The sequence below is a fragment of the Triticum dicoccoides genome, chromosome 5B, assembly GCF_002162155.2.
Source record: "Triticum dicoccoides isolate Atlit2015 ecotype Zavitan chromosome 5B, WEW_v2.0, whole genome shotgun sequence".
Classification (NCBI taxonomy): domain Eukaryota; kingdom Viridiplantae; phylum Streptophyta; class Magnoliopsida; order Poales; family Poaceae; genus Triticum; species Triticum dicoccoides.
In genome coordinates, this window is record NC_041389.1 from 449,452,616 (window position 1) to 449,467,679 (window position 15,064).

The following is a 15,064-nucleotide window of genomic DNA, read 5'->3' on the forward strand; positions in this document are numbered from 1 at the left end:
TCCTCCGAGTGCTCGTCCAAATCGAGCGATGTCCGGCGCCCCCTAGGCAACCAGGGTCTATGCCAACCCGTCGTCTTGCTCATCCGGTGTGCCCTGAGAACGAGATATGTGCAGCTTCTATCGGGATTTGTCGGCACATCCGGGCGGCTTTGCTGGTCTTGTTTTACCATTGTCGAAATGTCTTGTAAACCGGGATTCCGAGTCTGATCGGGTCTTCCTGGGAGAAGGTATATCCTTCATTGATCGCGAGAGCTTATCATGGGCTAAGTTGGGACACCCCTGTAGGGTTTAAACTTTCGAAAGCCGTGCCCGCGGTTATGGGCAGATGGGAATTTGTTAATGTCCGGTTGTAGATAACTTGACACCAGATACGAATTAAAACGCATCAACCGCGTGTGTAGCCGTGGTGGTCTCTTTTCGGCGGAGTCCGGGAAGTGAACACGGTTTTTGGGTTATGCCTGACGTAAGTAGGAGTTCAAGATCACTTCTTGATCATTGCTAGCTTCACGAGCGTTCCATTTGCTCTCTTCTCGCTCTTATTTGCGTATGTTAGCCACCATATATGCTTAGTCGCTGCTGCAACCTCACCACTTTACCCCTTCCTTTCCCTTTAAGCTTTGCTAGTCTTGATACCCATGGTAATGGGATTGCTGAGTCCTCGTGGCTCCCAGATTCCTACAACAACAGTTGCAGGTATAGGTTATGCGATGATCATGACGCGAGAGCGATGTTTGCTTGTTTTGGAGTTCTTCTTCTGCTTCTTCTTCGATCAGGGGATAGGTTCCAGGTCGGCAGCCTGGGCTAGCAGGGTGGATGTCGTTTGAGTTTCTGTTTGTGTTTCATCCATAGTCGGATGGTGCTCTTATGTAAGATGATGTTGTATTCGTGTGACATTGTATGCCTTATGTATGTATCCCCATCTAATTATGTAATGTTGATGTAATGATATCCACCTTGCAAAAGCGTTTCAATATGCGGGTCTATCTTTGGTGGGACCTTCGAGTTCCTTTTCGATAGGGTCGCATATTGGGCGTGACAGAAATCCCTATCGGTGAGACCAAACTTATTAGGGTTTTTGGCTATGGCTATGTCAAAGGAACTCGGTGGTGCAGGATAGATCAAATCGGTGGGGCCGAGTTTAACTTTAGGTTTAGGAAATATTTGGATTTGAGAAAGTGGTTGAGGGCTTTAGAGCATATCACTAAGAAATTTGAGCAAATAGACCATTAAGCAACACCTCATCCCCTTTTAATAGTATTGGCTTTTCCTATGGACTCGATGTGAACTTGGATCACTAAAATAAAAGAAGAGTCTTGAGCTTTTGCCAATATTTCTCCTTAGCATTTTGAGGGGTCCACATCTCTAGTCCATGCCGTTGTCAATCATTGAACTTTCTGAAATATTCAACTTGAATGGATATTAGTTCAATGAGCTATATGTTGTTATGAATTACCAAAACCACCCGGGGATTAGTTGCACTTTCACCATGCCTACGAAGTGGCAGTGTGCTACTTAGCCTAGTTTTAGTTTAGTTATGTTAAGTTAAATTTTGAGTAGTTTGGATGAAACTTGTTAAATCTTATCTAATATGCATGTCATATATTTTACTATGTTTAATTTTGTGTGTGATTCATGTTTGAAATTTTTGGATGAGGGAAATTAGGGAGACAATTTTGGATGGCCGGCGCCCAACCAGATGTCCACGGACACGTCAAATTGGTCATACAGTGCAATATAGAACAAGTACCTTAAACTCATTCAACAAAACCGAGACAAAGATCTAAAAACCATAGTGAGAACACTCAATTCGAACATGATATGTACAATCCAGTTCCACCTTGCATTGTCTCTACATTGAGATCTTTGTCCAATGGTCCAAATGGCTAGATCCTATGTATCCAGCTAATGGTCTAATCCTATACAAGTTGCCCCCTCCCTAGTAAAATGTATTGTAAAGAAATTTGTGGTATTCTGATTCACATAGATATGGTGATTTTGGGCATTGCACAGTCTTCAACAAGTTACTTTCATAGTTAATATTCTTACAAATATGCTGGTAAGAAGATATAGAAAATAAAATGTATTATGAAACTATTTTAACTTGTACAACTTCGCTTAATTATTGTGAAGAGTTTCCTCTTAGTCAATGCTCTCATTGGCAAAATCTAAGAAATGGCAGGATAAAAGAGAGGGAGAGGTGGTTAAAAGGGGATCATGATTTGAGGCGGGCACAAGTGGGATGAGAAGGGGTTAGGTGCAGCATTGTGGATGAAAATAGAGGGTTTACGCAAAATGTCCGTGTCTTGGCCACCTTGCTAAATCTGGACAGCTCATTCGTTATTCAATAGTGCAGACGATTGGATCCTATGTATTCATGTGTCCACCTAAAGCCCTGATTTTGTACAAGTTGCTCCCATACTGGGATTTCGCTAGTGCTAGAGGAGATTGAGTTAGATCTGGCATTGATTGCATTGGCGTTCTTGACATTTTCTGTTTGGGTATTTTTATTTTCACAGGGGTAATTTGATCCATGGTTTAATCCTGAGTCGAAGGGCTTATGCAAATTGCCTCTGCCCAACCCGAGGCTGCGCCACATATAAATACAATTGCCCATGAAACTATCAGAGCAAGTGTTCCAAGAGAACCAAAGACGTACCGACTTGAGTACTTATTATACACTGCTGTGGAAAAAGTGCATCCAAGTGTTCATTCCATCCACCTTTCATGACTTTAGTTAGCCCTCCCAGCAGGCAAACAAGGTTGAGCAAAGAGATAGTCACGATGATCACATATTCTGGATCCGACGACCCAAATTCCATAATCTCTTGCTCATACCTTTTGGACTCGTCTTCATCGCTTACCTTTGGTGAAACCACAAAATTCATCTTTGATAGTCCAAGTAACTTCCGGAGATTGTCAAGGACTCCAAAGAGGTATGAGGTTATTCTTTTGACCAACCACATCCTCTATCCATTCCACCATCCTTTCAGCGTGTCTACAGATGATAGTGCCTCATATAGGTTGTACACAGTGGTGGAGCTTGACAAAGATTGTTGAGGGGTCAAACACAGAGTTATGACGGGCCAAAAGGGCATATTCTGCTAAAACTATGATAATTTTTAAAGTTTTAGTTCACGAATTAATGATATTTCATATACTTTCTCTAGGGAAGGGGCGGGGGGCATAGCCCCCTTTGGCCCTAGTGAAGCTCCGCCATGGGTTGTACATGTTCTTCACACAGAAGACATATACGAAGGGTGCGATCCATAGACTTGTAATCTGAAAAACACATGAATATTACATTAATTTTTTAATACAAAACATATATGTAAGTAAGGCGAGGCCTTTCCATAGTATGAATCATTTACCTTTGGGAAAAGGGAGGTGCCTTTAAGCAGGGCCAGTAAAGGGATAATAACATAATATAGTGTAGCGAGCGAATTGGGTGCCCATAGTCCATAAATATGGTAGCCCATCTGATGCCGTAGCTTGATTTTTTCATGTGCAAACAAGAAGACGTTGTACTTCGAAAGGAAAATCGAGAAGCTACCCTCGCTCCATCGCTAGTATCGTCCGAGCAAGTATTGTTGGACCTACACCCATAAACGCTGGTTTTTTAGGATTGTTGTAGACCGACTCCCATCCTCGGCAATGTATTGCCAATCCGGTGATTCCATCCTCCACCACACAACCATATTTTACCCCAATCACGTCTCCCCACTGCGTGCCGTGTTCATATGTGTAGGGTGCTAAAGACTTGGCTTTCTCTTCAGTCTCATCTATGCTCTCTTGTAATTTGTCCTTGATCCCTGCATTCCAGTCTTTTTGGTAGTCTTCAGATGAGTACAGTTGGACTGTTTTGTAGTGGAAATTCCATTCCATTTGTATAGTTAGTATCCATTTCAATTGTACTCCCTCTTTGACGGATTTCCAGGCAAGCCTCGTTTGGACTCGTTTTAAACTGTTTTTTTAGGGGCCCGCTAGAGAGAATTTGTATTGAGCAGGCGTCAGAGAGAACAAAGTCTAACAGGGCCTCCACGAGGCCCGGCCCAGGCCCAGGCGCATCTTCATATTATCCTCTTCCGTCCATACCTGGCCAAATGGGCCGGCCCGGCACGGCACGGCCCGGCCTGAGCTACACGGGCCAGGCACGGCACGGCCCGGCCAGGCACGCTTAGTACACGGGCCGTGCCGGGCCGGCACGCGTGCTGACATCCGAGGCCCAGGCACGGCCCCTGACTTAAACGTGCTGGCACGCTGGCCCGGTAGGCACGCAAGCACGGGGCGCCCTCGACTGCTCGTTGCCAGGAGCGCACTAGCGTTGCCTCAAAGAAAAAAAGGGAGCGCACTAGCGCATGAATTTTTTAATCGATCGATCGTACGAAGCGCCGCTCCCACTGCTCGCTAGTCTTTTTCTAGACAAAACAATCCTCCTTCCGCTAGTCTTGCCTGTCGATTGTACGAGGCACTCCTCCCCGCTTGCTAGGCGTGCCGTGCCGGGGCTGGCACGCGTGCCTGGCAAGGCAGCCCAGGCACGGCCCTAGCCGGGCCACGTGCCAGGCACGGCCGAGAGCTCCTAACCGGCGCTCTCAGCGCCGGTTCCTCGTACTGGCGCCCGAAGTCGATGCGAGTGGGCCGGCCCAGCGAAATTCAATCATTACAGGGGTAGCGCGAAAAAAGGGAAAAACACCTAAAATTAAATGGTTCTCGACGAGATTCGATCACGCGCCTTAAGAATTGTGAACCCACATGGCTAACCACCTGACCTACTCTGCGGTACTTATCAACAACAGGGAGAACATTAAAAATACATTTGTAGTCGCGTAATTTATTCCACATGTAAACGTTTACTCTAACGCTTTGACTTTTATTTTTTAAAAACATTTTCGAAAAAGCTCATGAATTACAGAAAAGTTCTTTTGTTTTAAAAAATAAAATCAATTTTGAAAAACAGTGCGAGATTTTTGAGAAACATTTCTATTGATTTTCAAAAATAGTTCACAAATCTTGAGAAAAAAGTTCAAAGATTTGAAAAAAGTTCATCAAAAAATCGAAAAAAGTTCATTGATTTTGAAAAAAGGTCATCGATTTTGAAAAAAGTTCATCAATTTTGGAAAAAATAGTTCACAAAGTTGAAAAAAATTCATCGACTCTGGAAAAAGTTTACAAAAAAGGGAAAAAAAGTTCATCCAATTTGAAAATAAGTTCATCAAAATTGAAGAAAACTTCATCAAATCTGCAAAAAGTTCATCGATACTGAAAAAGTTCATTGAAATTCGAAAAAAGTTCATCAAATTGGAAAAATAGTTCATCAATTTGAATAAAAGTTCATCGACTTGAAGCAAACGTTCATTTATTTGTGAACCAATTCATCGGACCAAGACGAAGGAAAAAAGAAAACGAAAAATTTAAAAGGATAAAGTACGAAGAACGAATACTAGAAGTAAAAAGTGAAACCTAATCAGATCTCGTCTGGTGGTCGCGTGGTTACGCCAGCGGTCCTTGTCGAGGGAGGTAGCCGGTTCGAATCTTGTCAGCTCCCTTTTTTGCGGATTGAGACACTACAGAAAACACGTAGATGGGCTGGCCCAGGACGCCTCGGGGGTGTGCGCCCATTTGCGCCCATGCCTTTAACGGGCGCAACGGGCGCCGAATAGGATTTGCCGGCAAGGCCCACTAAACCACGTGCCGTGCCGGTCCGTGACGGGCCAGGCACATGGGCTATCATGCTGGCCCGACAAGACCGGCCTGTCAGCGCCCTTTTTTGCGGATTAAGACACTGCAGAAAACACGTAGATGGGCCGGCCCAGGACGCCTCGGGGGTGTGCGCCCGTTTGTGCCCATGCCTTTAACGGGCGCAACGGGCGCCAAATAGGATTTGCCGGCACGGCCCACTAAACCACGTGCTATGCCGGCCCGTGACGGTCCAGGCACACGGGCTATCGTGCTGGCCCGACAAGACCGGCCCGTTTGGACAGGTTTGCTTCCGTCGCCTTCGTTCCTCCTCGTCTCCCTGTCCCCTCTCCCTCCACCCCGCTCTTCGCTCCCTCCAAAACCCCAGCAGAAGAGATAAATACACTCACGGTCATTGTAGTTGCGACGAAAGCCCGATACGGTCACTGAACTTAGAAATGCGGTTGTTACGGTCACTATATACGATGTGACGTGAATGTACGGTCACTGTTGGTCGTATGCGGTGAGTAGCCGCTCCTTTGACCACCTGTTGACCACCACGTTCTCAACTCCGATTAGGCCAATCTTGCGGCGAGGGGTTAAGTGTAAAATCGCCCCACCACCCCACCATTGTCTGCCCCGCTCCTCTATCTCCCTGCTTGCTCCTCTCTCCCCGTCAAATCCCTAGTCCTGCTCCTTTCTCTCCCCACTCCTATCTCTCTCCGCTCTTCAATACCTAGCCAGCACCGCCGCCGCCGCCGCAAGATCTGCCCATGTCTACCGCAAGCTCCTCTAGTGCCGCTGTCCGCCGCAGGGCAATGGCGCTGCCCCTGATCTCCTACCCCAGCTGCAAGGAGAAGGTGCAGATGTATGTATCGACCACTGAGAAGCACGACGGGTGGGTCTTCTACAGATGTTGCAGCCATGGGGTTAGTTCTTCATTTCATTTTTGAATTCGTTGTGTTTGATTTTGATGGAAAGATGCAAGTTTTTGACCTCTACTACCCCAATTTTTGGATAGGTTTCTTGTGATTTCTGGCGTTGGGAGTTGGAGTATGTTGAGTATCTTGTTGACAAACATTACCTCGTCGGCGATGCCGCCGTGGATGCTATTGGTGAGGCGGAGGAACGAAGGGAGCATCTGATTGCTGCACAGGAACTGGTGCAGATGAATGCACCCATCAGCAGGTCCAACCAGGCTGCAAAGAAGGAAGCAAGTTGTGGGATGAGCAGGCAGCAAGCAATTGCACTGATGATGTTAGGGAGGGAGGTGGTGAAGCTGATGAAGATGTTGTTTGTTGCAGTGGTGGTGCTAGGTGCTGCTGCTGTTGGGTTGATGTTGAAGAAGTGAAGAATTGAAGTGGTGAAGTTGTTTCTTTTTGGGGATGTTGCTGCATTGATGCTGTGTTGAAGATGGTACTTTTGGGTTGTTGCTGTTGCAATGGTGTAGTAGTGGTTGGTTAGTAGATGATCTCTTAGTAGATTATCTGATCTAGTAGTGGTAGGTTAATTTGTGTTGAGGACATGTAATGGTGTGTAAGCCCAAGTGGATATCCTATGTTGAACCTGTCAATCTATCTATCTATCCTATGCTATGTCATGTGATGGTATTTTGCACTTCAGCTTTTATCATTCTATCCTAGTTATATTGATGTTGGAGTTTTCAGTAAAAATGATGCAATGATGTATGATATCAATCTATCTACACTTAACAGTTGAATTGACTAGGAAACTGAGAATAAGTAGTGGGCATCATGGATCAACATATTATTATCAGGCAAGGTATCATATTACCATCCATCATCCATAGATAACCAAAAGAGAATATAGTTTTGAAGTACTTTCTTACAATCATCCATCATTCATACAGAACCAACATAGATTATTGCAGTACATAGCCTAAACAAAAGCAAGTTGGCACCATTCATGATCATATGAATAACAAAGACAGTATGATCAGGAAGGTACCAAACACTTTTACTTTGGCAACCTACCTAAAGATATCAAACATTGATGATTTGACAGTCTTTCTTGGACATTCAGCTTCATTCTGGCTAGCTTTTCTTTTCGCAGCCAACCTTTTCTCATGTTCTCTTTGTGCAATTGCCATCATTCTCTCCTGTGCAGCAGCAAGCTTCTTCCTGCAATTGCCATCATTCTTGTGCATGTCCACTATGTAATCCATTCCTCTATCACCTGCTAGGAATAAGCCATCTCCTGATCCCTCCACATAGCATGTGTTTGCAAATTCTGTTACCTTCTCAACCTTCTTCCTGATCTTTGGACATACATCTCCTTGCCATTTATCTGAATCCAGCTATTTGTTGTAATGCCTTGTCATAAGTTGCCTGTAAATCCTGTCAACCATGCTAAGCATTGGTAGTTCCCTTGCTTCCAGTATATACCTGCATTTAACAGCAAACCATGGTAAGTATTGGTAATTCACTACATTGAAAAGCATTTTGGCAAACTTCACAAATGTACCTGTTGAAAACTTCACAAATGTTGTTAAGCAGAATATCACATTTTGCCAAGTCACTTTGAAAAGCCTTAACCCAAGTTTGTGGTTCTAGCTCATGCAGCATTTGTATGCCTCAACATTAAGAACCTTCATCTCCTCCATGCCCTGTTCATACAACTGCATTGTATTGCTCCTAGCTATCTTCCAGAGTTGATTCTTCAAGATGTCACCTTTGAAATGTTGTTGAAAGTTTTGCCACATGTGCCTAACACAATATCTGTGTTCTGACTCAGGGAACAGTTCTTCAACTGCATTGATGAGCCCCTACAATTGCAAAGCAACATAACCATTCAGAAGCTATTCACAACCATTCACATAGTAATGACACATAATCTTTGAAAAAGAAAGATGGTACTTACCTTTTGTTTGTCTGACATGATAGTCCAAGGTTCAGTGTTTATGATGCCTAGGTCCCTTTTGAGTGTGTCAAGAAACCATGACCAGTTAGGGGTGTCCTCAACTTCAACCACAGCAATGGCAATTGGAAATATGCAGTTATTTGGATCTACCCCAACAGCTACAAGCAGTTGTTCTCTGTATCTAGTTTTAATGTGGCAACCATCTAGGAAGATGACTGGTCTACAACCCTCCAGAAATCCTCTCTTGCAAGCATCTAGACACATGTACAACTTGCTGAACCTAGCATTTTCATCTAATGAAACATAGAAGGATGAGCCAGGGTTGCTTCTCCTAACCTCATTAGCATAATTCCATAGCAGCTTGTACTGCCCTTTCTCATCACCATAAATAATTTTCATAGCCATTCTCCTTGCTCTTTGAAGTTTCATCCTAGTGGGTGTCATATGCCATTCTTTTTGAACAACCCTTGAGAAATTCATCAAGTTCATATCTTGATCAGCCCTAAAGCTCTCTAGGTATTTCATTGCTAGGAATCTTGATGTGAAGGCCCTAATCTTCCACTTCTTGCTGCATGTGTGCTCATGCACATATCTCTTCACCATGAAAGCCTTAGTTCTGCTTGTCGTGGTTCTAAGTCTGATAGTAGAATGGGGGGTAGGTATGGAGAGGCAAGATCCTAGCTATGGAGTAGTTGTACACACGAGTGTTTTACGAGTTCAGGCCCTTCTCGGAGGAAGTAATAGCCCTACGTCTCGGAGCCCGGAGGCGGTCGACTGGTTTCTGTATATATGAGTTACCGGGGTGCGAACCCTTTACACTGAGGAGGGGGGTGGTTTATATAGAGTTCGCCAGACCCCTCCGGCCCTCAGTTATGCAGGGTTTAAAGTACATTAAGACAGGGGGTTACCTTGTAACGCCCTCATAAAGTGCCATGAAGACTATTAAAGCTACTTAATGATAGACCGTTGCGTGCTGAGTGACTTTAGGTCTCCTGGCCGTCGAGTGGTTAGCTTCATGGTCGAGTGGCTATCTTCATCGTCGAGTGTCCTTGAGTTCGTCGAGTGAAGTCCCTCTTGGTCGACTGGAAGGTAGCTTCTTCTAAGGATGTCCTTGGGTAGGGTATCCTAGATGGGTCCATGACCCTACCCTAGGTACATGACTTCATCATTAGCCCCCGAATGGATCGAGGTCCGAGTGAGTAAGGGGTTGATAATTTTCTCCGACCTATTTCCCGTGCTCTGATTATGTCGTATCCTGGATCAGCGATTTTTCTTTTTTGGCGTTGGCATTAACTTTTCCTTCAGTCGCCTTGATCCATTCTTTTCTTCTGTCGAGTGAACTTTTGAACTTAGTGAACTTCTGAGCGACGGATCGCAGGAAATCTATCGTCTGACAGATTGATCTGCCGTTAGCGGATTTTGTGGGATCCGAATTTTGGGAAGCGCGTGAAGCGGGGCGGACCACGGTACTCGGATGGGATAAGGCGTGGATGCCTCGATTTCCGCACCGCTTTTTTCGCCATTTAGCATGCGTGCGCGACTGTTTCGGGATGTGACAGGACCGCCCGGGCCTACTTGTCAGCCACTCGGAAGCGTCCTTATATAAAGCGTCGGGCGAGGGTTTTTGAACAGTGCCTTCTCATTCTCCTCTCTGCCCTCTTTGCCTCCGCCCGCTGTGCCTGCTCTCGCCTCCGCCTATCCACTCCTCGCGTGCTTCACCGGCGACAATGGTGAAGGAGAAGACGGTGGCCTTGGAGCGCGCGAAGAAGGCGACGGCGATGGGGAAAGCGAAGGGGAGAGCGTCCAGTCGGGGCGGATCTTCGTCAAGGTCCCGCCTGCCAAAAGGTTGGGTACAAGGGGATTGGATCCGTTTGACCATCACCGAGACGGATCTCAATGACCTGGCCAACAAGGGTCTGATCCCCCACGGGTTAGCAAGGCTTCCGGGGACCGAGTGTCAACCGCAGCCGCAGGAGAGTGAGTGCGTTCTCCTAGCCACTCATGTAGACCGTGGATTCTCTCTGCCACCGAGTGTTTTCTTCCGAGGGTTTCTGAACTTCTTTGGGGCGCAATTCCACCATTTCACTCCCAATTCCATTGCCTATCTTGCTGCTTTCGTGTCCATGTGCGAGAACTTCCTGGGTTGTCGACCACACTGGGGTCTCTTTAAGCACATATTCACCTGTCGCTCACAGACGGTGAAAAAGGGAGTCCGGATGATGAGAGGACTAAGGTTATCCAGATGTGTGGGGGTCTTGGGATTCAGATGAGGAATAAGAGTACTTTCCCGGCCATGACCCTTCCTGAGTCGGTCAGAGGGTGGCAGTCGACTTGGTTCTACTGCCAAGACGAGTCGACGGGGCAGTCGACTGGTCTCCCTCTGTTCTCCATGGACCGAGTGGACAAACCCTCTTCTCTGAAGGTGCTTCCTGAGGAGAAAGCTCAGGTAAAAATGTTGATGGAGCACATAGTCCAACTTGTTAGGGATGGAGTGACGGGTATGGATCTTCTGGAGGTCTTCCTTAGACGGCGCATCCAACCACTTCAGTACCGAGGCCACCCGATGTGGCTGTACTGTGGTACCGAAGACACCACTCGGGTCCATCCAGAAGCGGTCGACGATGCCACACTGGAGAGGTGGGTGGCCGCAATCACAGGGAATAAGGACAACCCTCGAGGGGCTAGGAGGATCCCACCACTCGACTGTACCTACACACCGGACACGGTATGACCACTTATCTCCAATTGTAATCTTGCTTTATTCATTCTACTTCGCTGCGAATTGGTCGATTGATCTTTGTTTTGTTTTGTTGCCTGACAGGCCACCACTGAGTTATACTCGATGCCCAATGGAGTGCAAATGCCGACTGAGGAGGAGGAAGGAAGTGGGGGCGAAATCCCAGAGGAGTGGGATTCGGATGCTGACGACGATGATGAGGGTGATGACTCTGGTGAGGAGGAAGAGGAGGAGGAGGAGGAGGAAGTTGTACCTCCTCGCTCGGAAAGACGCTCGAAGCTTGTCCATGATCCCACGGTCGAGCGTGGTAAGGGGGTCGCAACCGTGATGCAGTCGTCCAAGCGCCCTCGGACTACTTCTCCGGTGCCGACTGAGAAAGCTCTGAAGCAATCTCGAGTGGCGCCGTCGAAGTCGGCGAAGGTCTCGCCGAAGATGAAGATGGTGATCCCCACTATCTCAGGGTAATGGTGTAGCTTGAGTTTGTCTGTTCCACATGAACTTATTCTTGGTCGACTCATGAGCTAATCGACTGACTTCTGGAACTGCAGTGCTGCTACTTCTGATACCTCGGTCAGAGCTAAAGATCAGGAGATGGAGGATGCTGTTACTTCGAAACCTGGTATGACTCTTGTAGTTCTGTCTTCAGTCGATTGGTTTCTTGTCTCTAATTTTGATTCTTTTTCTGCAGCTTCATCTAACGTTGTTATCGACCTTCCCGACGACGACGACGAGGAACCGCTAAGGCAGAGAAGGAACAAGAAAGCGTCTGCTGGCAAGGCGACTCAGGACGTGCCCGCACCCGAGACATTGGTCGTGGAGGGAGACAATGTCACTTGGCCTACCGTAACCTTTGCGGTGCCGTTGACGAGTGCTCGTCCTTCATCGTCGAGTGCTACTCAACCCTCGCTTTTCTCAACCTACCACATCCCAGAAGACCAAGCTAGTGCTGCTAAAGAAGCAATACGCCAAGCGGGGGTCATGATGGAGCAAGTGAAGGCAATTCGAGAAGCCAGCCAGGCAGCCTATGACGCCAGTTCAACTCTTCAGAGTAATGTTCAGGTCAGTCGGTCACTGCCTGTTCTATTAGGATATGATATCTGAAAAGTCTTCTTTCTGAAATTCCTAGAGTTTGTCCTACACCCACTGGGTGTGTCGATTGAAATTCCGGGTTAGTGGGGGCACGCTGAGTGCACCCACTGGGTGTAGTCCCCAAGGCTATGGTGGACTGCTGGCAGTCGACCATAGTCTTTATGTCTTAAGTTTTTTCCTTACTCGACTAGGTCGAATAGATTCATAGACCGGTGGGGGCACGCTGAGTGCACCCACTGGGTGTAGTCCCCGAGACTGTGGTCGACTGCTGGCAGTCGACTATAGTCTGAAGAACACCTCCCATTTTTTTTGTTGGTCGACTGGTCGACTCTAACTGATGAAACTAGTGGGGGCACGCTGAGTGCACTCACTGGGTGTAGTCCCCGAGACTATGGTCGAATATTTGTATTCGGCCGTAGTCTTAGAAACGCTATGATTTTTCTTTAGTCACTCAGAAGTGAATTGTCTTTGACATCTGTCGATTGGTTCTTCGTAGAAATCCTGCGACCTTGCAGCTCGTTATACTGAGTTGAAGAACAAACACATCCAGCTCGAGCTTGATCTGAAACTGACCCAAGAGAACCTAATAAAGGCGAAGGAGGAAGCTAAAGGTATGTTTGGTGAGGGCATTGACGACTGCCTTTGCCTCTCATTTGTTTCAGAGTCTGATCTCACTGTAACTTTGCACACAAAGTGAGGGATGCCCTGAAGAAGAAAGACCTTGACTTGGCTGAGATGCAGAAAGCGGCTTTAGAGAAGACCAAGCTCGCAGATGAGAAGCTGGCTTCAGTCACCAAGCTTGAAGAAGAAAACACCAATCTGAAAGCTGCTCTTGATGCTGCCAACAAGGAGGTCAGTCGACTGAAAAGTGACAAGATTGCCCTGAATGACAAGGCCAGTGAGTTGGTGGGAAAGAAGAACGATCTGGAGGCTTATCTGGGTGGACTCGCCAAGAAGCTATTCCTCATGCTTGAAGGTAATCTTTTGTATCAAACATACATTTTAACTGTGATCTCCGACTATTGTCTTAACTCAGTGGTTGTGCTTGCAGAATTTTGCCAGAACTTTGAAGAGGAGACTGGTCGACTGGAAATAAACCTGGATCCCATCAACTCTCCCATGAAAGATGAAGTCGCCATGAATGTGCTCCGGCTTGAATCTCGTGTTGCTGCTGTCGTCGACTATCTCGCAAGGCTGAAGGTCGCAACTTCTCACATCGACACAACACTCTGGCCAAGAGAGACGCTCCAGAACGACCTCGAGTCTCTGATGACTCGACTGAACGAGGTCCCAAGTCGAGTGCAGGAGTGGAAGAAGTCTTCTGCCAGGTGTGGCGCGGATGTTGCTCTGTCTCTGGTCCGCGTTCACTGCAAGGATGCACGAGAGGACAAGCTGGCGGCCCTTAGGGTGGCTAACACCAAGAAGCATGATTTTCGATCTTTCATGGAGACCTTCATCGCCGCTGCCACTCGGATTGCAGATGGAATCGACCTGGATGAGTTTGTTGCACCTTCCAGCCCTCCACAGGAGGGGTAAAAAACTTCTGAGCTTGATACTTTAAATTTGCCTTGGTATGCCGAGTGAGTTTTGTAACCGACAAACCTTAACAGGCTTAGCGCCTGAGCACTTTCGGTTCCGTTAGGTGTTATCCGAACTTGGATTCGACGTTGAATATGTTTACATTTGGTTTGAGGTGTCTTTTGCAGGCTAAAGCGAGGCGCTCATTGCAATCGACTTGTTCCCCGATACACTTAGGCGAGCACTGGGCTGCAGCTAAGCCCCCGAGTGGGAGGTCTTCCCTCCACTCGGTAGGATTTTCAAAAACTTAGGCGAGCACTGGGCTGCAGCTAAGCCCCCGAGTGGGAGGTTTGCTCTCCACTCGGTAGGATTTTCAAAAACTTAGGCGAGCACTGGGCTGCAGCTAATCCCCCGAGTGGGAGGTTTGCTCTCCACTCGGTAGGATTTTCAAAAACTTAGGCCCCCGAGTGGGAGGTTTGCTCTCCACTTGGTAGGATTTTCAAAAACTTAGGCGAGCACTGGGCTGCAGCTAAGCCCCCGAGTGGGAGGTTTTCTCTCCACTCGATAGGATTTTCAAAAACTTAGGCGAGCACTGGGCTGCAGCTAAGCCCCCGAGTGGGAGGTTTGCTCTCCACTCGGTAGGATTTTCAAGGCGTACCTCTGGAGAAGGAGGTAGCGGTCGACCTGCACCTCGTCCTCCTTGCAGAGCGCACGTTGTATTTGTGGCGCAGCTCGGAAGGAGAGGGTAGCAGTCGACCCGCACCTCGTCCTCCTCGCAGAGCGCATGTTGTATTTGTACTTAGGCGAGCGCAACGCTGCAGCTAAGCCTCCGAATGGAAGGCTGGCTTACCACTCGGTAGGATTTTGTTTAACTTAGGTGAGTACTTGGACTGCAGCTGAGCCTCCGAGTGGAAGGCTGGCTTACCACTCGGTAGGATTTTGTTTAACTTAGGCGAGTACTTGGACTGCAGCTAAGCCTCCGAGTGGAAGGCTGGCTTACCACTCGCTAGGATTTTGTTTAACTTAGGCGAGTACTTGGACTGCAGCTAAGCCTCCGAGTGGAAGGCTGGCTTACCACTCGATAGGATTTTGTTTAACTTAGGCGAGTACTTGGACTGCAGCTAAGCCTCCGAGTGGAAGGCTGGCTTACCACTCGGTAGGATTTTG